Consider the following 25,789-nt stretch of genomic DNA (forward strand, 5'->3'; position numbering starts at 1 on the left):
TGGGACAACGTTACCGGTGTTAAAACACTCTTCTTTCAATTTGGTTTGAGCGGACAATTTATCTTCTCTAGGACTTCTTTTCCTTTATCTTTGCAATGATACCAGTTATGCCTGGAACAAGGGACCGGCTGACAGCAATTTGAGAGCCTTCTTTAAATTACAATCAGAAATAGGCCTACTCGCACGCAATCTAGTTTTCGTACAAGTCAAAGCAGGAAACAAATACTTTTCACATACGCATGTGGAACCAGATATAGAAATAATCTTAGCTGCTTCTAGATGCAGCTTAGGAAAATCTTCCTTCGACAAATTCTCGTAGAATTTGAGCTAAGCCTTTGTATTGGAAAATCTTTTTGATTAACTTATCACATAATTATTGTCCCACGGATTAAGCATTTGGCTTTATCGTCCCGACAGACAAATATATACGAAAGTTCTCAGTTCGATTGAAATGGACTTTCGGAAGTCTTTGCTTTATTTGAAACAGGTTGCTCTATTAATTTTTTGTTGTCTTGCGATTATCTATTTCACTGATAAACAAGCCGTCTGTTACCGAACGCTTCGTCGCTCTCAGCGCACTACACCATCCGAGTCAAGCCGAGTTTAGCCGAGACGGAACGATGCACAGTGCACGGAGTCTGCACCTCGATATGCACGCGTGAGATTTTGAGCGTTTGAGAGGCCCTGCTATATAGTATCAACAGTAAGGAACAAATTAATGGGTTGAAATACCTCCTTTAGGCAATCATAAGGAATTTGCCGACTAATTATCCAATCTAATTTAGTAATAACATGACAGTGCACTGGAAAATTAATATAATGTTGTTCTTTACAGGGAAGTGATGCAATTGATATCGCTGGAAAAGAAAACCTCTCTGAAGTAAGTGAGTAATGTGTCAGTATAGCTTACTTCTGCCGAGCTGAGTGGCTCAGACACTACAGTAGCGCGTTGGTTTACTGATCCCAAGTTTACAGCTTCGATCACGTCACAGTACTCTAAAATTCGAAGTCGCTCAAATACGCAAGCACCGTGTTGATAAAATTACAAGCGAGTAGAGAACTTCTGCGGGAAGAGATCCTGGCACTTCGATGTCTCTGAAGAACGTAAAAGGTAGTGGGATATAAATAACATTGTTTCTACACATTTGCGAGACGAGAGTTGGATAGACGTCGTGGAAGCAGTTATTCGCCATCAGTTAAGAAACGCAGTAGTAATGGGATGGTGTAACACAAGAGTTCTTTCGAAGAGTGAAACCAATTAATCATATTCACAGACATGGAGATTATAACATCTCTAGTTGACCATCTAGTACCGCAATAACTTATTCTTAATCTAAATATTTATGACAAGCGAAATTTTCTATTTCAACTGGAAAGCATAGGAATAGTGTCGTAAATAAAGTTTCTTCAACGTGCTAGTAATTTTTTTTTTGCTAGTGGCTTTACGTCGCACCAACACAGATAGGTCTTATGGCGACGATGCGATAGGAAAGGCCTAGGAGTTGGAAGAAAACGGCCGTGGCCTTAATTAAGGCACAGCCCCAGCATTTGCCTGGTGTGAAATGAGAAACCACAGAAAACCATCTGCAGGGCTGCCGACAGTGGGATTCGAACCCACTACCTCCTGGATGCAAGCCCACAACCACGCGCTCCTAACCGTACGGCCAACTCGCCCGGTGCTAGGGAATCTACTGAGCGTGATCCATTACTTCAAGTATACATAAACAGTAACTGTGTGTGCGGCGACTGACTCCACAACTACGAATATAGAGCGCGAGCGGGTAAACAGCGCCTCTCAACGTGCATGCGCGTGGTGCATGCACTGTGCACGGTGCAAAATACGAATTCGCTTGGTTGACCAGAGTGCAGACCCCCACTCGTCGATTTGGAGAAATAGCGCTGTCTCTCTCTTTCCCCACGCCTGTCTCGCTCGCTTCATCTGTCTCCCTCTTCCTCACTCGCTCCGTAGCGCTCCAAATCCGAGCCAAGTTGAGCCGAGCTTAGCCGAGTAGCCCAGAGACGAAGCATTGGTCCGAACCGAGCATAGTGGAACCGATGCACAGTGCATGGAGCTCTTGCGCCTCGATTTGCACGCGTGAGATTTTGGGCGTTTGAGAAGCCCTGAGCTAATCAGATTCTCCATGCTGATTACTAGGATTTTACTTCCTTAGTATTAACATCTGACAAGCAGGAATGTCTCGCATAGTACACAGAGTTGTTGGCCATAGACATTTCTAGCTCCAAATACCATCAAAATAAACAGAGCACTCTCCTCCTCTATTGCTTGCTACCAGCCATATTGTCGCTAGCGCTCTCGTTGAAGTGACGTGTTAAGACAGTACAAAGTGTGGTTCAATGCTTCTAGACCTCGTTAACTGCAGTTTACTATTCTACTGAATGTGAGTCTTGAGACGAAGTCATACCTGTGGAAGTTCAAACTCTTACGAAGAGTCCTGATCATGGCATATGAAAGAATTTTGGAATGAATCAAATAAAACAGAATTAGGAGATTACAAATTTCCGAACTTGAAATCATGAAGGAACGTAACAGTCGACAATATTACCAATCGAGATGAAATATATAAATATTCGATTCCCGTCACTGTCACAAGTAGGCCTATATGATAGATTTGAAGGTTAAAACAGATTAACTCAGCCTTGGAAATACAACAGAGTAGAACCTTCAGTAATCATAATTTTCCCACTTTAGAAGGAAATGTCGGAGTTATTTTGATACCTCTGAAACGGGTTCTTTTTTTCTAAACACAGACACAATTAATACAATTATATTTATAGCATTTAAACCACAATTAGGATCGTTGTTAGAGAGATATCACAAGGGCTGTTGACAGCGTTTTCCTAAGTTTTACTAAGAAAGCACACTCACTGGAACCTGTAACTTCGTTATCACGCGCTCTACATCACGTTGACAAGTGATGGTGGTAATGGTGATTATTGTTTTAAAAGGAAGCCAACTAATTGAGCAACGAACCTCTCTTCACACTAGTCGGTGGAAAAATGGAAGCCACGTGCCTGTATAAGAAGCTACGCGATCAGTAGCCGCGAACCTACGTTCCCAAAATGAAAGCAAGAATGAAAGCGGAGAGCATGGACAAGTAGCTTGGAATCAGTAGCCGTTAACTCACGCTCTCAAGTTGAGAGTCCCTGGGTTTATACTTTTTTTTCGCCCCTTACAACAGGGCATATGTTCCACATTGCTACTCGAAAGTCGAAGATTATTTCAGTCCTGGGTCATGCTGATGCTTTGAAGGATTTCTGAATTCGCTAGTTCACGTGTTCTCCGTTTTCGCCTTGTTTACACTATGAGAATGATAGGATAGTACTTTAAAAAACCTGGGAAACCTTCCACATAATCCGGCCTTCTCACAGTTTCTTGAGATCAGCAATATTTGTTAAGCTGGACCTGTCTTACGGCGAATGCCTATCCTGACGCCAATGTGAAAGGATGTATTGACAATTCCGTGTTTCAGCAGTGTTTTATAGTGTGATGCGTTGTGTGTAGATGGATATGTGTATTAAGACAATCACAAACACCCAGTCTCCGAGCCAGAAAAATTAACCAAATATAGCATAGATAATATAATATGGCTGGCCGAGAATCGAAGCCTGGGTCCTTTGATCTGAAGGCCAGTACGCTGTCCGTCCATCCGGGGAGCCAGCATCACACAGTATGAAATCGCTATGAAATTTGATGCACTCTGTCTTTCTTTTTCTTCTACTTCTTGTTCTGCCCCTTCTTATTGTATGTATGTATGTATGTATGTATGTATGTATGTATGTATGTATGTATGTATGTATGTATGTATGTATGTATGTATGTATGTATGTATGTATGTATCTATGTATGTACGTATGCGTGGTCAGTCCTCAGCCCCAAGGCTGGTATTATTATTATTATTATTATTATTATTATTATTATTATTATTATTATTATTCCTGTTCCGAGGTATCTGTGGAACAGCAGAGGTGAAAGAAGGTGCTGGGATGAATAGATCTCAACTTACGAAATTAAAGTTAATTTAAAATTTACAAAGGTTATATTTTCTTTTCAAGAACAAGAAATAACAAGTATGACAGGTACTCAGTAGCATATCAACAAATTAAGAATGTACAATTGCAATTTGTTAATGGATTTGGGCTTCGAGCCCCCAGACACGCAATCCTTGAGCAATGAGCCCAACTTTACATATGAACAAAGTTCAACAAAGGGTCAGAAAACCCCAATCATGCCAAGGAGCACTAGCTCCCAATTACCCAGTTAAGCCTGCTCGAGGCACACAGAAACCAAATTTAAGAAAGAGTAACCTGCTCACAAAGTTCAAGCCTATTCAAAGGCCACACCAAACTCAACCTTCAAGCTGCCCTCCAGGCACACAAGAACAGGGGTAAAAATACCCAACGTACTGAGGCCTATTCAGTAAAGAAACAGGACAATTACGTGGCCCCAAAATACCAACTTGAGTGGAGGCGTAACTTGCACTCCTAATACACCTTTTTAAAACCTATTTGGCACTAGGCCGCTTATGCAAGGGCTAATCCCATACTACGGAGGTGACACGATAGGAAAACTTTATTACATTACGAAGTGAAGGGAAACTGTTATGAAAACGTAGTTACCTCAAAACAATATGAGTGGGAGCTCGAGAGGGTTAGGCACTCTATATCCCAATTTGTAGTTAAATAGACAGAATTTATACCAAGTGTCTTTTACATTTTAAATGAAAGTTACATGATAAAAGTTTCGAACCTGCCCCGAGGTTTAAACTGCTGAGCTAGCAAGGAAAGAAGTTATTAAAAGGCCATTACCTTATGGATGAACTGCTGCCCGAAGGAAGAGGCGCTTCCCGCCCCCTGCTACATAATCACACTAGGATAGATGTTACAGAAGTGGCCCGGGGACCAGAAAATCAGCAGTTTAAATACCCTCGTGGAACATTCGAGACCTTTCAAGAATGAGAACCCACACCCCCCTCAATTTTATTGGGTAGCTTAAAGCAACATCTCCATATCGGAGAAGACATACGTTATTGGTCAAAATTTAATTAGAGAAATTCAGGATTGGCTAAATTCAAAACAGGCGGAAAGAGAAGGGTTATACTGCCAACCCAAAAGATAACTGAAAGAAATTTAACAAAGAACAAACTTATGACTACAAAATTTCTTCAAAAATGTTCCTACACTTCGCACTAGGGTGCACAATTGTAGTTCTTAAGTAGTGCCAACTAGAAGAGAATGTTCACACTTCCTACTACTGAGCAAACAAATATACACTGAATGACAGAGCAAATGCGCCACTAAGAAGGAGTGGTCAGAACTTTATGCCAATTGCAGGGTTGACTGACGTCACTGAGGTATGCTCATGATGTGAAATGCGCCGCTGTGCTGCGCACGTAGCGAACGATAAATGGGACACGGCGTTGGCGAATGGCCCACTTCGTACCGTGATTTCTCAGCCGACAGTCATTGTAGAACGTGTTGTCGTGTGCCACAGGACACGTGTATAGCTAAGAATGCCAGGCCGCCGTCAACGGAGGCATTTCCAGCAGACAGACGACTTTACGAGGGGTATGGTGATCGGGCTGAGAAGGGCAGGTTGGTCGCTTCGTCAAATCGCAGCCGATACCCATAGGGATGTGTCCACGGTGCAGCGCCTGTGGCGAAGATGGTTGGCGCAGGGACATGTGGCACGTGCGAGGGGTCCAGGCGCAGCCCGAGTGACGTCAGCACGCGAGGATCGGCGCATCCGCCGCCAAGCGGTGGCAGCCCCGCACGCCACGTCAACCGCCATTCTTCAGCATGTGCAAGACACCCTGGCTGTTCCAATATCGACCAGAACAATTTCCCGTCGATTGGTTGAAGGAGGCCTGCACTCCCGGCGTCCGCTCAGAAGACTACCATTGACTCCACAGCATAGACGTGCACGCATGGCATGGTGCCGGGCTAGAGCGACTTGGATGAGGGAATGGCGGAACGTCGTGTTCTCCGATGAGTCACGCTTCTGTTCTGTCAGTGATAGTCACCGCAGACGAGTGTGGCGTCGGCGTGGAGAAAGGTCAAATCCGGCATTAACTGTGGAGTGCCCTACCGCTAGACAACGCGGCATCATGGTTTGGGGCGCTATTGCGTATGATTCCACGTCACCTCTAGTGCGTATTCAAGGCACGTTAAATGCCCAGCGCTACGTGCAGCATGTGCTGCGGCCGGTGGCACTCCCGTACCTTCAGGGGCTGCCCAATGCTCTGTTTCAGCAGGATAATGCCCGCCCGCACACTGCTCGCATCTCCCAACAGGCTCTACAAGGTGTACAGATGCTTCCGTGGCCAGCGTACTCTCCGGATCTCTCACCAATCGAACACGTGTGGGATCTCATTGGACGCCGTTTGCAAACTCTGCCCCAGCCTCGTACGGACGACCAACTGTGGCAAATGGTTGACAGAGAATGGAGAACCATCCCTCAGGACACCATCCGCACTCTTATTGACTCTGTACCTCGACATGTTTCTGCGTGCATCGCCGCTCGCGGTGGTCCTACATCCTACTGAGTCGATGCCGTGCGCATTGTGTAACCTGCATATCGGTTTGAAATAAACATCAATTATTCATCCGTGTCGTCTCTGTTTTTTCCCCAACTTTCATCCCTTTCGAACCACTCCTCCTTGGTGTTGCATTGTCACTGTCAGTCGGTGTAAATCGAAAAAGACAAAGTTCAGAACTCTTCAAAATTTACAATAGCGACATCTTCTGAGAAACTTTAGAATTAACATGGTTGTTAAAGTTCAGGCTTCCTCCAGTAGAGGAGTTTCAACTGGCGCAATGTTTGAATTAGCGGCGCGGAGGTGTACCGCCCGGTACAATTCCATCTGCAAACATTATAACGTTCGGCTAGCGTTGGGTGTTTGGATCGATGAACGCCACTTTGTTTGAACAATCACCTTTTTCTTTCTTACAATTGGCTTTACGTCGCGAGACAGATAGGTCTTATGGAGACAATGGGATACGAAAGGGCTAGGAGTGGGAATGAAGCAGGCGTGGCCTTCATTAAAGTCAAGTCCCAGCATTTGCCTGGTGTGAAGGGAAACCACGGAAAACCATATTCAGTGCTGTCGACAGTGAAGTTCGAACCCACTATCTCTTGGATGCAAGCTCACAGCTGCGCGCCTCTAACCGCACGGCTAATTCGCCCGGTTTACTGGACGCAGGTTGATCATTTTCATATCGGTGTGTATGATGTCCAACCATAGTTATTGATCTTCGACCATCAAAATGCTTAAGTTATGTAGTGTTTCAGAATGTCTTTGGCCCTGCTCTCAAAACATACCCATACCAGTAAAACCGGTATTCACACATCTTTTCGTTGACTGGAGCCACACCATTCCATCGTGCAATGCCTGCCCATTGAAGGTCGCAGCATAATCATTTCTATGGTTAGAGCCCTGCGCGGATATACAGAGCAATATCCGCATCCGCCCCGCATCCGAACTTCCTTCATTGGCAACCACATCCGCATTCGCGAATGGTTATCCACATCCGCAAAATGGTTATTCGCGGATATTACTACATCCAATATATAGGCCTGGCACCAGAACCCCTACAGTCGCAGGTTTATGAGAAATTTTCTCTTGCGTCAACTACCGACGTATTGACCTTTGCTTCTTCCTACCATTAATTGCGGGCAGGAGCCACTTAGGCTTTATGGTCTCACGGCTCTTTATATGTCACTATTCACCCATACCACTGTCAAGAGTCACCTAACCACAAGCAAAAACAAGAGTATACTTGAATGAATATCAATAAACGTCGTTATTTAGAAATTATCAGCAAGATTATCCGCATTGCCATACAGTTTGTATCCGCCAAGAAACTAACTTCGCGGATATCCATGCAGGTGTGGAAAGAGCGTTCAGCATATCAATGCTGAAGAAACAACAACGCCTATCTGAACATGCTCTTCCTATCCATTATTTTCCTTAAGAGAGATTACGCCTCCCAGCCACATTCTGACATGCAGTCCATTAGAACAATTTTCTTTGTGTTCATTTTCCTATGCTTGAGTTTAAAAGAAAATGAACCTTAAATACTTTATACTATAGGAGGGAGTAAATACGTCCGTTTTGCAAGCATAGTTTCCTACAGTACGACACGGTACGTCACAGAGTAAACAAAACTCTTGCTTGTATCCTGGGTATCTGTAGGTTACATTATCTTGACATTTTCATTGACTTGTTCGCGTGCCCATTTAACACAACTGTAAGTTCAGAGATATCTTCAAACTACGTGGGCATTCTATGTTCCTTGATGGATTATGCGCTTAGTTATTTTCCAATTTTGACTGTTTAAGTTCTATGCAAGAACTTACAATAGTACCCTTTAAATCTGTTTACTTACCTTAACAAACTCGAACTCATTTAAAGATATCGAATTGCGGCCGAAGATGGAGCAAGATTTCAACATTTTATTATGGTACTCACCTGAAAGAGAAAGAAATAATTAATAGTTTGTTTCCTAATTTGATAGGCCCGAACGAGCAAATGCTCACATTAATGGGTAGTACAATTAAATAAGATGGCTATATAGTATATTGAACACGGTGATTGTCACATTAGTCACTGTACAAACTAAACATAGGCTGAAACGTAAAATACAACCAATACACATTTTTAGTGCTCTTACATGTGCCTATATTCTGTGATATGCAGTTTCATCGGGATGCTGAATGAACTACTAGAGTAGTTGATTCTTTCGAGACCAATACATTATCAATCACAGGGAAAACTGAAAATCAAACAGTCTGTCGTAGCCGGCTGTCATTCCCCATTTCTTGATATTTGTATAATGTGGATCAGGAGGAGTTGGATAATATGGATTGTACGTATGCTAGCACTGAAAAAGAACAAACAAAAGTCTTTAAAATCTCAATAATCATAAACAATTCTCTACTCGTTCTGTGTTACGTTACAAGCGTAGAGATATTTGAGATGTTATTCAGTCGGTTGCCTTTCGGTACATAACGGTATCAAGCTTGAACCGTGCAAAGTATCAATGGTCACAAGGTCTTCTTTATCACACTAAATCTTGTAAAAATAGACTAATTAAAAAATTCAACAGTTGATATTTAATCGCTGAGGTATTTATTCCACAGAAATGGAGGCATGGTTTTTAACCAAATCTTCTAAATCGTCTGATTTTTCGAGGAAGACATCTTGATTTCTTAAAAATTTTGTAGAATATATTTTGCTAGTAATTTAAAGTCGCACTAATATAGATATGAAAGGGCTAGGATTGGGAATGTAGCCGCGACCTTAATTAAGGCTTCGCCATAGCATTTGACTGGCGTGAAAATGAGAAAACCACGGAAACACACTTTCAGGGCTACTGACGGTGGGAATCGAACCCACCATTTCCCAATGCAAGCTCAGAACTAGAAATTGATCAGGCTATGCAGTTGAATGTCATTATCCATTTTATGGTATTTATGCAACATGGGAACGGCGGGATCGACTGCACTAACTCGAGCTCAGACTGCCAGTAATCGCCATGTGCATAGATGATCGTCTTCACTGGTATATGGCCACTTGTCTGTTAAGCCATCAACGTGGAACCTGGTTAGATCCTCACATAGCACCATTGAAATGCTGTGGTTATAGGAAAACCGCAAAAATCGATAACGGTGTCATATGGCCATCGTAATAATAAATGCATAGCTGTGCGCGCTTATTCATTGAAGACGGGCATCAACCAGTCATTAACGATAAGAATAAGATACAATTCATTGAACTTACGTACAATTTTCATGAGAAAAAGAAAGTTTGCATATAAGATGAAGCTTGTGTAAATGAAACGAGGTTTTTTTCTTCAGCTTGCTTATTCCTGACCTTCAGAGGAACTGGTTGAAATCTAGACATCCGCTAGTTAAGTTCGCTCAGAAGCTCACAGAAAACAAATTCGACCCCTATGCCCAATGGAAGGAAGATTGGATCTCAAAAACAGGTGAACATCTCTGGCCTTTCTTCCCACCTAATTCGAGGTCTGATCTTCCAAGAAGAACTTGAACCATCCTTAATAGGATTCGATGTGGTCATGGTGTCTGTGCTGCGTCCCTGTATAAATTGGGAAAGATACAATCCCCCGAGTGTGACTGTGGTGCTCCTTTTCAAACCATCGAACACATTGTAAAGGAGTGCAGCAGCAGAGCTTACCCTGGAGATTGGTTTGATTTTCTAGAGGCCAATACAGAGGCTCTAGAATGGATAACATCTTTGGATATTCAAAAATATAATGTACTTGCTTTCTTGTTTCTGTATATATGTATATATGCCATACGATAAATAATAAATAATAATAATAATAAAACAGCCAGAGTTTTTGTGCCAGAGCTGGCAGTCCTGGTTCAGCTGTACTGTGCTACGACTACAGTAACTCCAGAACTGTTAAGGAATAACCCTTATTAAAATACCAACGGAATCAATTTCACTCGGTGTGTATAAATATATAGTATGGCCTGAGTGCGGAACGTGACAGACTCACATTCGGAATTTCCGAGATCCATCCTCCACCATAATATTATCATTTAAAATCCCAGCTAAGTGATTTAGGCGGTGACGCTACTCTTTTACGAATCTGTACATGTCACACATATGCAGTAAACAACAGTGTGTTGTGATTCTATTACCAAATTATTTCCATAAGTGAAGGCGAACATTAATTAAATCGTTAATGTTTTCATATACATATATGCATACGTACATTTTCATTATAGACTGTTATGAATTTGAGCGCTCAGTCTGCAAGTCTCTGTGAATTTACTAAACGTCTCCTATTTGTAGGCTAATTAGCTCTATCGTCTCGCTTAGTTCGATACCTCTTGTCTTTAAATCATTATAAACTGAGCATAACCATCGTCGTCTTGGTGTCCTTCCACTTTTATTACCCTTCCCAACAGAGTTCATTATTCTGCTAGATAACCCACCCTCCTCCATTCGCTTCACATGACCCCATCACCGAAGCCGATTTATACACACAGATTCATCAAACAAGTTCATTCCTTACCTAGCCTTCATTTCCTCATTCCGAGTACCCTCCCGTTTTCACCAGCGATCATTCTCACTACTTTCATGACAGTTACTTTTAACTTATGAATAAGATATACCGAGTCCATGCAGCTTTCACTCCCGTTAAGCAAAATAGGTCTTAAAAAGACCTTTGCAAAGATAGTTTCGTCCAGGAGCTGACTTCTTTCTTACAGAATACTGTTGATCACAATTGCGAGCTCTCTGTATTAGCTTTGCTGCACCTTGATTCAATCTCACTTAGCCAACTACACCACCATTCTTGGAGAATATACATCCTAAATACTTGAAGTGATCTACCTACCCCAGTTTTGTATTCTCAATGTGACATTCAATTCTCTTAGGTTTCTTCCCTACTGACATCACTTTAGTTTTGGAAAGGATAATTTGTATATCATACTCATTGCACATATGTTCAAATTACAAGATATTAGATTGTAGGCTTCCAGCATCGTCTGTCATTAAGACCAGGTAGTTGATATAGGAAAACCTCTCACTACACTTCCACCTAACTAAATCTCTCCCTACCACATTACACCATTCAGTAAGGTGTCTGACTCCTGTAAGTATCTTAAAACTCACGCTACCATCAAATCTCACTAAAAAGTAATCTTCGTAGTGTCGTGAGGAAATGTTAAGTTGCTAAGTTGTAAATACCCTACTATGTTACCAATAAATGCCGTCCCGTTGTCTATGGATAATGAGCTAGCCTTTGAACGGAAGGTTCCGGGTTGGATTACGGACCACGACAAGGATTTCACCTGTATCAGCGGCCTGGTTTGAGGTCCAATCAGCCTACAATTCAATAGTTATCTGACGGTGAGATAGCGGCCCATGTCTAGAAATCCAGCAATTGCAGCGAGAAGGTTCGTCTCGCTGACAACGCGTCACCTCACAATCTGCAGACCTCCAGGTTAAGCAGTGCTCAAATAGTAGACTCTATAGCGCCATGGCCTTTATTTTTTTGTCGCCTGTATATCTTTAATTGAATTGAATTATTCGTGTTCTTCGGTTTTTCGTGTATGTTCTCCAGTTCATGAGCCCGAATATCCGGAACTTATCTGTACATTACAAAATTGGAGGGTCATCATTGACTATTGAGTACATTATCCACCTTCGCGACGTAAAGGTTACTGTTATTAGATGCCATCCTCGGGGTTCCTAGTGCGATTCCCGCTACTGACATGAATTTAAGATCGGCAGGAGGGCTGGTATGTATGTTGTATGTTTAGTCATCAGCCCGAAGGCTGGTTGGATCCTCAACAGTTCCGCCATGAGCTGTCATAGATGGCCTAGGCATCACTGAAGAGGCGTACTAGGGAAATGAGGAGTGAGGTAGTTTCCCGTTGCTTTCCTCACTGAGCCAGAAGTCGCTATTACATATCAGTCTGCCGAGCCCACTGAAATGCATGCACCAACCGACCCTATGAGCAATATTTTCACACCATTCATAGCAGGGACTGGCTGCATGTGGAATGGTATTACTAGCATCGCTCATACCTCAGTCACTTTCATATTGTCAAAGCCAAGGATAAGACAGAGACAGATCAATGAAAGTAACAAAATTGCTCTAGCCCATACCAGAAGACATAGTGCACTGTTAACATTAGGTCCCGCCAGCAAAGGCATGGAGGGCTGGTATGTGGTTGAAATGGTACATGAAGCTCATCTCAGCTAGGGATGTGCCTGAAAAAAGCTGCACCAACTCGGGATGAGGACACGACTTTATTTAATTATATATTTATTTTTACTGAGCACATTGTATAGGAATACCAGCGACGTAATTATTTTCGATATATGAACAATTCTGAAACATATTTAACATTAATTACACCCCTATGCCGTTTCATTGGGCACGTTGTGAGCTTTGAAATTCAGTGAAATAACAGTCAGGGGAGCATTGAATCCAGAAGTAGCATACATTTTCCCAGTCTGAGGGTTTGGACGGTGCAGAGAGGAGAAGTGCCGAGTCAATTTAGAGAGGGAAGTTCTTTCTCTGGTAGCTCCGGGGAGGCGGGAAGCAAAGAGGAAAGTAATTTGCACCCATCTTGGCACCCCCGCCCTGCTGCTATCTGAGAGAGGAGAAAGCTCTGTCTAGTGCAGCACGGTCACTGATAACGCGAAATGTCCAGATTAACATTCCGATGTTCTTTCCCTGTAAAAGAAACTGGAGGTAACTCAGCTAGCTACGAGAGGAGTTCGTTGCAAGAGTAATTCTGTACGGGGGGAAAGTTTCTCTATTGCTGCTCCCTCCAGCTTAGGTACAGCCTGAACATAGAGTAGGATTCTCGATTTCCCATGTGAGTGACGGTTAATGGGTCATTATTGAGTACAGAGTCCGCCCCCGTAGGGTAACGGTTAGTATTATTTTTTGTCTTGTCATCTATTCCCTTAACAGAAGTTTCATTTCAGTTTCCTTTCAGTTATATTCCGTTATGACGTATTGAACACGTCCACGAAAATGTATGATAGGAAAATTCAATGAATAGCATTTAAATTTATTTTTAACACGTATATTAATATCTGTGCCGGCCTCGTGGTGTAGGGGTGGCGTGCCTGCCTCTCACCCGGAGGCCCCGGGTTCGATTCCTGGCCAGGTGAGGGATTTTTACCTGGACCTGAGGGCTGCTTAGAGGTCCACTCAGCCTACGTGATTAGAATTGAGAGCTATATGACAGTGAGATAGCGGCCCCAGTCTAGAAAGCCAAGAATAACGGCCGAGAGGATTCGTCGTACTGACCACACGACACCTCGTAATCTGCAGGCCTCGTGCTGAGCAGTGGTCGCTTGGTAGGTCAAGGCCCTTCAAGCGCTGTAGTGCCATGGGGTTTGTTTGTTTGATGGGGGTATTAACATCTGTAATAATAGGCTGATGCACGCTAATATACCGTGCATACCTACTTGTGAAAACCTACAACCTGTTTTCCAGTCATAGAGCGGGTCAGGAATGTAATGAATGAAACATAGGCTAGTATTACAATGGGGTCGCCACTCCCAAGGCGATTATTAATGACTGATAGACGCAATGAAATGATAATGGAGAGTGTTGCTGGAATGAAAGATGACAGGCCAAACCGGAGTACCCGGAGAAAAACCTATCCCACCTCCCCTTTGTCCAGCACAAATCTCACATGTAGTGACTGGGATTTGAACCACGCTTTCCAGCAGCGAGAGGTCGACACGCTGCCGTCTGAGCCACGGAGGCTCAGGCCTACTTGTATTTGAAGCAAATCACTATGTGGCGTGGGACAAGTAACACATAACATGTTGAAACAGAACTTTTTTCATTGAACGTACATTTCAGTTTGAAGGCCTTTCAACAATCCATTTCTTAAGAGATACTAAGCTGCCGAAATTCTGCCCTGAAAGGTGTTCTTTAGCATGCATATTAAATAGTTATTTTCGCAATAGCACAGAAAGAGATTTTACATGTTATGAGTAGGGCCCGGATGTTTATGCAGTAATAGGTTAGAATGCAAACTTACTGAAGCGAATGTTAAGTAGAGTCTACCCGCACGACAGTAATGCTATGAGGTTTGTATAAACATTAGGGGTTCAGCCCATTAGAACGCCTAGAATGTATGTTACTCCCACTACATTACGTTAGAGCGGGCTAGTCGACATTCCCTACTAACAAAATTATTTAGTAACAAAATGACTTAGAAATATAACAAGCAAGACGTCAACAACTATAGAAGTATATCCCTTTTGCAGGTAGCTTATTATTATTTTCAACGATATAACTGAACAGAGTAGCAGCAATTCTTGACAAGCATTTGGGTGAATATCAGAGTGGATTTAGAAAGGGCAGATCTTGTTCAGAACAGATACTCAACCTGAAGTCCGTAATCCGTCACAGATTAACGATCTCCAAAGGTATAGTAGTAACATTTATACGTTTGAAAAAGGCTTTTGACTCTGTTGAAAAGGAAGCTCTAGAGAAAATAATCCGAGAGTTCGGAGTTTAAACCAAATTGGCGAACCTAATCCATGAAATCTTCACAGACACCATATCAAAAGTAAAATTTGTGGGTGAAATATCTAAACCATTCAGAATAAACACAGGTCTCCATTCACATTCAATTGCGTCCTGGATGAAATAGTAAGAATTTGGAATGAAAACTGAAAGAAGACAAGATATCACCAATAACATTGGGATGAAAGAACAGAGGTGTTGAAATAAACTGTCTGACATTTGCAGATGATTTTGCCTGACTTTCAGAAAATCTGAAAGAAATGCAGTAATATAAGTCGATATATTGGGAGAAATAGCCAACAGAACAGGTTTACGAATTTTTCTAAAAAAATTATGACAAATATAAAAAATATATAAAAATTTCTAAAAACAGAAATTGGTCGAATAAGGAAGGTAAAGAAATTCGAATATTTGGGGGAAACAATTCAAGAAAATATAATTATCTAAAAATCTGAAGATACAACACTACAGTAGAACACAGTAGTCAAAACCGGAATGCTTTTACGCGAGTGAATGTATAGTACTGAATTACAAACAGAATAAATCAGAAGTGCTGGAAAGAAACATTATACGGGAAATACTCGATCCGCTAAGAACTACAGAACTCTGTAAAACAAGAAGTAATTATGAAATATACCGGAACATAGAAAACATAACAGATACAATGCGGAAGAGGCGATTTATATATTTTTTGGACACTTATACAGAATGGATGACACATGGTTAACCAAACAGATCTTCAAATATCTTTGGAACAAGAAGTTAACAACAATCTAGATTCATGAAGTTAAGAAGGATTTGGTAAGAGATAATGGAAGAAGAAACAACACAGAGGATTCAGAAAAAAGTGTTAAAAGTGGAAGCATTCCAACGTCGGGAGGGAAAGAAAACAGGCTCAAAATGGTCTGAGGAGAGGAAAAGGAGACATGGTGAGCATAAGAAGGAGTATTGGAGGAGGAAGAAGGAACAGCAAAAGATGAAGCATTGAGATTGTCACGTGGTCCCTAGAAGAATCTAACCGAGAAAGAAATAATAATAATAATAATAATAATAATAATAATAATAATAATAATAATAATAATAATAATAATAATAATAATAATAATAATAATAATAATAATAATAATAATAATTGTACCGGGCGGTACACCTCCACGCCGCTTATTTAAAATTTGCGCCAATTGAAACTCCTCTTCTGGAGGAAGTCTGAACTTTATCTACGGTATTAATTTTCAAGTTTCTCAGAAGATGTCACTACTGGGAAATGTTGTAGTTTCTGAACTGGGTCGTTTTCGACGCATTTTTGTTTCCCTATTGTAAGAAGTGTGAACTTTCTCTTCTAGAGGACACTACTGAAGATCAACAATAGTACACTCTAGTGCGAAGTGAAAGAACTGTTTTTTGGAGAAATTTTTATTTCAAAAGTTTGTTTCTTGTTAAATTTCTTTCTGTTATTGTTTAAGTTGGCTGTATACCCCTTTCTTTCCCCTTGTTTTGTATTTAGCCAATCCCGAATTTTTAAAATTAATTTCTAACCAATTAGGTGTATCTTCTCCAAAGGGGATATGTTGCTGTACCCTAGCCAATAAAGTGATTGTGGGCGGGTGTTTTCTTCCCTGAAACGCCTCGAACTTTCCGCGAGAGTATATAAACTGCTGATTTTGGGGTCTCTGGGCCACTTCTGTTCCATCTTTCAGTGTGTAAAGTACTTAGCAGGGGGCGGGAAGCGCCTCTTTCTTCGGGCAGCAGTTCAACAATAAGGTAATGGCCGTATAATAACTTCTTTTCTTGCTAGCTCAGCAGTTTAGCTCTCGGGGCGGGTCCGAAGCGTTTCCACCATGTAACTTTCCCTAAAATGTAAAGATACCTTGTATTTATTCTATCCTTTAAGCTACATATTGGGATAGAGAGTGCTTAACCCTCTAGAGCTCCCACTCATATTGTGTTGAGGTGAACTTATTTCTCACAACCGATTCTTCCTTAATGTAATGTAAATTGTTCTTTTCTAAAGTCACCTCTGTAGTATGGGATTAGCCCTTGCATTAGTGGCCTAGAGCCAAATTAGGTTTTTAAACAAATGCATTAGGAGTGCAGTTCGCCTCCTCTCAAATTGGTATTTTAGACGCCATGTAATTAATCTTTTCTCATTTAATAGGCCTCAGTAGGTTGGGTATCTTACCCCTGTGTTTATGTCCTTAGAGGACAGCTTGAAAGTCAATTTTGGTGTGGTCTTTTATAGGCCAGAACATTGAGAGCGAATTGCTCTTTTGAAATTTGATTTCTGTGTGCCTCGAGCAGGCTTTACTGTGTAATTTTGGAGCAAGTGCTCCTGGGCATGATTGGGGTCTTCTGCCCCTTTGTTGGATTCCTGTATATTGTAAAATTGGGCTACTTGTTCAAGTATTGTGGGTTTGGCTCTCGGAGCCCATCCGGTAACTCTGTAATTATACATTCTCGAATAGTGGCCTTGCTACTCTGTACCTGCCATGCTTGTTATTTTTTTGATTTTATAAAGAAAATATAACCTTGTTAAATTTTACCTGAACTCTAATTTCGTAGCTTGAGACCCGTTCACACCCGCACCTTCTTTCACCTCTAACTACCACGGGATACTCCGTAACAAGTGGTAGCAGAGCGTGGTTGAATGGGTCTCAATTTAGCCCCTTTTGACGGCTAAACATTGTTTTGTTCCGAACTCTAACAATTTTCTCAGTTGCTGGAATTTTTTGATTTTTTCAAAACTGTTCTGTCATCATGCCCGGCCCTCGCGATGTTCTCCATCTTAACTATTTGCGCAAGGAGGAGTTGATCTATGAGTTAACTATCAGAAATGTGCAATCTGGAGGCACGGTTGCAGTAGACACAAACAAGCTTAGAGAGTCCCTTGATTTGCCCATTTCCATCCCCAGTTTGGGAGAGAAAGAAATTGACGACTCTCTTTCCACGATCACCGAGAATACTACTGGGCTAGCATCTGTAGTTAGTATTTTGACGAAAATGATCCTTCTCCTAATCAAATTAAGCGTGTGCAAGCCAGGCTATATCATTTTTCAAATAGAGTTAACGATCTCTTGTCTCTGAAGTTAAATGACGTTCAGAGGAAGGAAGCTAGTATGTTGCTTGAAAATATTTCTGAATTATCCAGTAAGGTTACCCAATTGTTAACTGGGGAAGTTCCTCCCAAAATCGATCAACCCACCACGATGAATGCAGGTAGCGAGGAAGAGCCTCCTAAGGGAGAAGTCAGTAGGATAACCGTTGCTGCTCAAACTATCTCTGCCCCATTGGACAACGAGTCTGAACGCCGTAACTCATTGAATAATGTACGTTCTGAATTAACTTCTTTGCCACTTAAACCCTTACCGACTTTGTCACCTGGGTTCAGCAGTTTGCCCCATCCATTGGCAATGTTGCTCAGAGGTATCTCGAAGTTTTCTGTCAACAACACCAGTGAAGTTATTTCTTTCTTAAGGGTTTTAGTTGAATTTCAGGATCATGCCCTTGTTTTTTCTCTTTCTCCATGTCAAATTTTGCAAATCATCTATCCTTATGCAATTGGTATTCTCTCTGACAAAATAGTAAGAGCCATAGCTGAACAGTCATCTATTGAAGATTTTCATGCACACTTGCTTGCAAATTTTATTCCCGCCCGCGCGAGGTCATCTCTGATTCAGAAGTACTATTATCGAGTACAGAGATTGGATGAAAATCTGGCTGATTTCATACAAGACATTAAGTTTTATACTAGGGTGTTTGCTCTTCGTTTTCCTGAAGATCAGATTGTACAGGCTATTGTAGAAGGAATTTCACCATCCTATAGGTCATATTTGTGTTTCGCGGCGTGCCCGCAAACCTTCTCTGAACTTGAAGCGTTGGCCGTCTCAGCGGAAGGAGTGAGATACGCCGATTCCTTGCGTGTCGCGAAAGAACCCCCGCCTTCTTTTAGTAATACTCGGCCTCCACCTCGCCGATCAGTCACACCTCGTAAATGTTACGCTTGCGGGTCGCCTGACCATCTTCGGAACAAGTGTCCATTGATCAAATCTAGTAGGGCAAATAATGGAGCTGGCTCATCACAAGGCTGTTTTAAATGTGGGGCTTTCTCACATATCGCCAAGAATTGCCCAAATTCAAATAGCACCCCCTCCTGCTCAACTTCTGGTGCAAATTCCACCAATGCCAATAATAAAATGTGACTAGGGGCTTCGGCTGAGTCGACTTATCCACCTTCCCGAGGCTCAGCCCCTGGTAAACTGGTCGAAAATTCAGAGAACGTTCAATCTGCAAATCCATCTTTTGAATGCCCCAAAGAGTGTCTTAGGATTGCGGCGGATTCCCCCGCACCTGTTCCTTTTCTTAAGATTGAGTTAAATAACAAGCCTATAACCGCTCTATTAGATTCAGGCAGTGTTTGTTCAATTATTTCGGACCAATGGTATTCAAAATTGAAATCTGTTTGTAAACTACCTGACTATGGCTCATCTACTGTTCAATATGTTGCGGCTAATTCATCTCCATGAGAAATTCTAGGTTCTGTACAGGTCAAAATTCGTATTTTTAAATTTACATGGAAAACCGAACTGTTTGTGGCTAAGCACTTGTTTTGCCCCATCATATTGGGAGCGGACTTCATTTCTCACACTGGTCTTGTGCTCGATCTTCAGAGTAAATCGTGCACATTCAAATTTGCTTCCAATTGTAAAATCCCCTTGTTAAAATGTAATTCTGCATCATGTTCATCTATTTCGCCTACCCAGGATGAGATGTTGTTAGACCTTAGACATCTACCTGAGGAGCAGGCTGATAGTATTCGTAAGTTGTGTCAGTCGTTTCCAGAGGTGTTCTCTGATACTCTTGGTGTTACTGACCTTATTGAATACAAAATTGAGGTCACGGATTCGATTCCTGTCCGTTTTCCACCTTATAGGCTATCTCCACCAAAAATGAAGGCTCTGAAAGAATTCATCGATCAGATGTTGAAGGATGGTATTATTAGGCCCTCTAAGTCGGCGTATTCTTCGCCTATTTTTCTAGTCCCGAAACCCCAAGGTGGCTTCAGGCCTGTCATTGATTATAGGGCTCTCAATCGGAAGGTGGTGTTACAATCTGTGCCCCTTCCTGGCCTTCATTCTTGTTTTTCATGGTTTCGTAAGGCCAAGTTCTTTACTATCTTGGACCTGAATCAGGCCTACAATCAAATTCCCCTTGTGGAAGAGTCTAAACATCTTACAGCGTTTGCCACGGACTGGAATTTATACGAATACAACCGCGTGCCTTTCGGGCTCCCCACGGGTGCAGCTGTACTCACTAGGCTGCTAGATAGGGTCTTCTCCGACATCAAATTTGAGTACTTGTATCACTACTTGGATGATGTCGTCGTATTTTCGGAGAACTTTGAAGAACATCTAGATCATCTGCGAGAAGTTCTCAATCGCCTTCGTAAGGCTGGGTTAACTGTCAAGTTGTCCAAGGTTGCCTTTGCTAAGCCCTCTATGTCATTCCTAGGGCATATTGTGTCACCTGATGGTGTTGCCGTCGATCAATCCAGAACACAGGCCATCCGTGATTTTAAACCTCCCAAGGACATTAAAGGTATCGCCAGGTTTATTGGTATGGTGAATTTTTTCAGGAAGTTTATTCCTAACTTCGCTAATAGAGCGGCGCCCTTAAACCTTCTTCGTAGGAAATGCATCAAATTCGAGTGGGGACCTTCTCAACAAGCCGCTTTTGATGATCTTAAATTAGCTCTCTGTAATGCCCCTGTCCTTGCTATGCCTGATTTCTCAAAGAAATTCATCGTCCAAACCGACGCGTCGTCGTCGGCGGTAGCTGCAGTCCTTCTTCAAGAGACTGAACTAGGGAGGCGACCCATCGCCTATGCATCTAGGACGCTATCGGCTCAAGAAGCAAAGTATTCCATATATGTGCTCGAAGGTTTGGCAGTCTTATTTGCGTTAGAAAAGTTCCGTCTCTATCTGGAACATGTCAAATTCGACTTGGAGACAGATAATCAAGACTTAAGCTGGGTCTTAGGTAGGCCGCGTCGTACTGGTCGTATAGCCCGTTGGGCCATCCGTATTTCTGCCTTCCAATTCGATGTCAGGCATATCCGAGGTACCGAAAATGTTGTCGCTGATGGACTCAGCCGTATGTTTTCCAACTACGTCGAGACCCATGAAGCGGTCGACAGTTCATCACCTCCCGAGTCCATACTATCTGATGTTAATGCCATCTTAACAGATGCTCCCATGCTCTTTAGGGATATCGAGAAATACCAACGTGAAGATCCGACGCTGGCTCCGATAATGGAAACCCTTTCTTCTGGGGAACATGTCGTCCCTTATGTTCTGAGGAATGGTGTTTTATGTTGCCCATCAAGGCATGATAAGATGATGAAGGTTGTCGTTCCAGCGGTTCTTGTACCTATGATCTTCAAGTATTATCATGAAGCCCCATTAGGAGGGCACCTAGGCATCTTTAAAACTCGTGAGAAAATTCGTGAAATGTTCATCTGGAAGGGTATGGAATGTGAAATCCGTGAACTAGTAAAGGCTTGTAAATCCTGTTTGCTTAGTAAACCAACCATGTCCACCAAGGTAGGCCTTTTGTCTTCTCACCAAGCATCGCGCCCCATGGAACGCCTGTATATTGATTATGTAGGACCCTTCCCCCAGTCGAAGTTAAATGCTAACAAGTTCATCTTTGTATGCGTAGATGGTTTTACAAGATTTTCCTGGTTATTTCCGACTAAGCTGGCTACCGCTCAGTCCACCATTACTTGCCTAAATTCTATTTTTGCTTCTTTTGGTCCGTGCCAATATATTGTGTCTGATAATGCTAAGGCGTTCACATAAAATCTTTTTCGTAAATTCTGTTTTGACTTGTCCATCTCTCATGTAACTACTTCTGCTTATTACCCTCAACCATCTCTGGCTGAACGGGTTAATCGTAATCTCAGGTCCGCGCTTATTGCCTATCATCATGAAGATCATTCTAGGTGGGACACGTCCCTGCATTGGTTAGCTTTTGCTTTGAATTCGGCGGTTCATGAATCACATAAATTTACTCCAGCTTCTTTGATGTTTAAGTTCATTCCCAACACGCCGCTCTCTAACCTCTGGTCTCTGAGTGACATTCTACCTGAGACAATAGACCCAGACAACATTCAAGATCTTTGGAAGAAGGCTAAAGCCAATCTTAAAGTGTCTCATGAAAAGGTTAGGGAAAGATATGATCGTGGACGGAGACCCACCAATTTGAAGGTAGGCGACCAAGTGATGGCCAAGAATTTTGTTCCCGCGGGCAAGCTTGCCCCCAGATTTCATGGGCCGTGCATAATTCTCGATTTGCTTACACCGGTTACGTTGTTATTAAGCAATCCAGCCACCGAGAGGATATTTAGGGTTCACCTGTCGCAGGTGAAACCTGTATAATATCTGTGCTAACTTGCTTCATATAATCTTGAAAGGAGTATGAAGGTTATATTTTTTTGAGTTTCACTTTTAAGGCTTTCTGCCCCTTCTATAATATTTTGTTTTATATGTAAGCATTTTTGTAAAACCTGCCCCGAACCGTTAAACTGCCATCCTGTCCTTGCCACGGCCATTACCACGCTCCCGTCTCCTGCTCCACTCTACACAGTGGCTTATTAAATGCCATGGATATCTGCACGCCGCTGGCCCCTCAACCTCTCCACAAAGCCTGTGCCCTCAAAAAAAACAATGATGATGGTCCAACAAATTCTGCCGCCTAGCTTTAATGTTTCAGTGCCCCCGCAGCCGCGCGGCGCCGTGCCGCGACTGGGATAGAGGAAGGGCCCCCTCTCCTCCAGCGAGGACGACATGTGCACGGCGAGCCGGAGCCCTCCTCCCGGCCAAGGCTGATGTGCGGCGCACGACCTGCTACTGACCCGCAGCCTGTATATGTTCACCGCGGGCGCGGCGTGCTTCTACACCACTACTCCTCTCATAGTGCGGGCGAGCGGTATCTCAGGGTACTTGAGGGGTCCGACCGGCCTCCTCTGAACACAAGCTGCAGCGGCCGGTCTGGCCATCCAATTTAATCAACTACATGGACATTTACTATCAGCAATTACTACACTTGGAAATTCTACTGCAATATTTGGTGGACTTTGAAAATTTTTCTTCACTTTCAAGTATTAAAAGATTTTCGTCTGAATTCAATTCCTACAAACTTAAAGACATTAATTCAACGGTTACAACAAGTATTTTGAAACTGGATCAAACCAAATTTAGAAAATTTTTATAAATGCTTCTGCAATTTATCTCCATATCAACATCATAACGTGGACCTTATTTTCAAACAAAAGTTTATGTTCTTCTGTGTTACCCCTTGGAGGAACTTTGGGGGGAGAGGTCTGTACCGGGTGGTACACCTCCACGCCGCTTATTTAAAATTTGCGCCAATTGAAACTCCTCTGCTGGAGGAAGTCTGAACTTTATCTACGGTATTAATTTTCAAGTTTCTCAGAAGATGTCACTACTGGGAAATGTTGTAGTTTCTGAACTGGGTCGTTTTCGACGCATTTTTGTTTCCCTATTGTAAGAAGTGTGAACTTTCTCTTCTAGAGGACACTACTGAAGATCAACAATAGTACACTCTAGTGCGAAGTGAAAGAACTGTTTTTTGGAGAAATTTTTATTTCAAAAGTTTGTTTCTTGTTAAATTTCTTTCTGTTATTGTTTAAGTTGGCTGTATACCCCTTTCTTTCCCCTTGTTTTGTATTTAGCCAATCCCGAATTTTTAAAATTAATTTCTAACCAATCAGGTGTATCTTCTCCAAAGGGGATATGTTGCTGTACCCTAGCCAATAAAGTGATTGTGGGCGGTTGTTTTCTTCCCTGAAACGCCTCGAACTTTCCGCGAGAGTATATAAACTGCTGATTTTGGGGTCTCTGGGCCACTTCTGTTCCATCTTTCAGTGTGTAAAGTACTTAGCAGGGGGCGGGAAGCGCCTCTTTCTTCGGGCAGCAGTTCAACAATAAGGTAATGGCCGTATAATAACTTCTTTTCTTGCTAGCTCAGCAGTTTAGCTCTCGGGGCGGGTCCGAAGCGTTTCCACCATGTAACTTTCCCTAAAATGTAAAGATACCTTGTATTTATTCTATCCTTTAAGCTACATATTGGGATAGAGAGTGCTTAACCCTCTAGAGCTCCCACTCATATTGTGTTGAGGTGAACTTATTTCTCACAACCGATTCTTCCTTAATGTAATGTAAATTGTTCTTTTCTAAAGTCACCTCTGTAGTATGGGATTAGCCCTTGCATTAGTGGCCTAGAGCCAAATTAGGTTTTTAAACAAATGCATTAGGAGTGCAGTTCGCCTCCTCTCAAATTGGTATTTTAGAGGCCATGTAATTAATCTTTTCTCATTTAATAGGCCTAGGTTGGGTATCTTACCCCTGTGTTTATGTCCTTAGAGGACAGCTTGAAAGTCAATTTTGGTGTGGTCTTTTATAGGCCAGAACATTGAGAACGTATTGCTCTTTTGAAATTTGATTTCTGTGTGCCTCGAGCAGGCTTTACTGTGTAATTTTGGAGCAAGTGCTCCTGGGCATGATTGGGGTCTTCTGCCCCTTTGTTGGATTCCTGTATATTGTAAAATTGGGCTACTTGTTCAAGTATTGTGGGTTTGGCTCTCGGAGCCCATCGGAGCCATGCTTGTTATTTTTTTGATTTTATAAAAAAATATAACCTTGTTAAATTTTACCTGAACTCTAATTTCGTAGCTTGAGACCCGTTCACACCCGCACCTTCTTTCACCTCTAACTACCACGGGATACTCCGTAACAATAATAATAATAATAATAATAATAATAATAATAATAATAATAATAATAATAATAATAATAATAATAATAATAATCATAATAATAATAATAATAATAATAATAATAATAATAATAATAATGTCCGCCTCTGTGGTGTAGTGGTTAGTGTGATTAGCTGCCACCCCTTAAGGCCCAGGTTCGATTCCCTGCTCTGCCACAACATTTTGAAAAGTGGTACGAAGGCTGGAACGGGGTCCACTCAACACCGGGAGGTCAACTGTGTAGAGGTGGGTTCGATTCCCACCTCAGTCATCCTCGAAGTGGTTTTCCGTGGTTTCTCTCTTCTCCTCCAGGCAAATGCCGGGATGGTACCTAGCTTAAGGCCACGGCCGACTCCTTCCCTCTTCCTTGTCTATCCCTTCCCATCTTCCTATTGCTTGCAAGGCCCCCGTTCAGCATAGCATAGGGAGGTACTGGTCATTCACCCCAGTTGTATCCCCCATCCCAATGTCTCACGCTTCAGGGCACTGCCCTTGAGGCGGTAGAGGTTGAATCCCTCGCTGAGTCCGAGGGAAAAACCAACCCTGGAGGGTAAGCAGATTAAGAAATAATAATATTAATAATAGTAACCAGGATGGTAGTAGTCTATAGAAAGTGAGATTGAATCAACGTGCAGTAAAGCTAACGCAGTGATTTTGCAGTTGCGATCAACAGTATTCTCTAAGAAGAAAGTCAGCTCCCGAACGATATATTTACATCGGTCTGTTTTCAGACCAACATTGCCTTACGGGAGTGAAAGCTGGGTGGAGTCAGAATATCACAATCATAAGTTAGAAGTCACAGCTATGAAAGTAGTGATAATGGTTGCTTGTGCAAACAGGTGTGAACAATAGCAGGAGGGTACTCGGAATGAGTGGATAAAGGCTAAATTAGGA

At 42.2% G+C, this 25,789-nt stretch overlaps 1 protein-coding gene across 1 annotated transcript in view; it reads right to left on the reverse strand.

Annotated features, from left to right (window-relative positions):
• LOC136860311 (follistatin-related protein 5) overlaps nt 1-25,789 on the reverse strand; it is a 707,690-nt gene that overhangs the window by 514,798 nt on the left and 167,103 nt on the right. The window lies entirely within an intron of this gene.

Source organism: Anabrus simplex, chromosome 1, assembly GCF_040414725.1.
Source record: "Anabrus simplex isolate iqAnaSimp1 chromosome 1, ASM4041472v1, whole genome shotgun sequence".
NCBI classification, from domain to species: domain Eukaryota; kingdom Metazoa; phylum Arthropoda; class Insecta; order Orthoptera; family Tettigoniidae; genus Anabrus; species Anabrus simplex.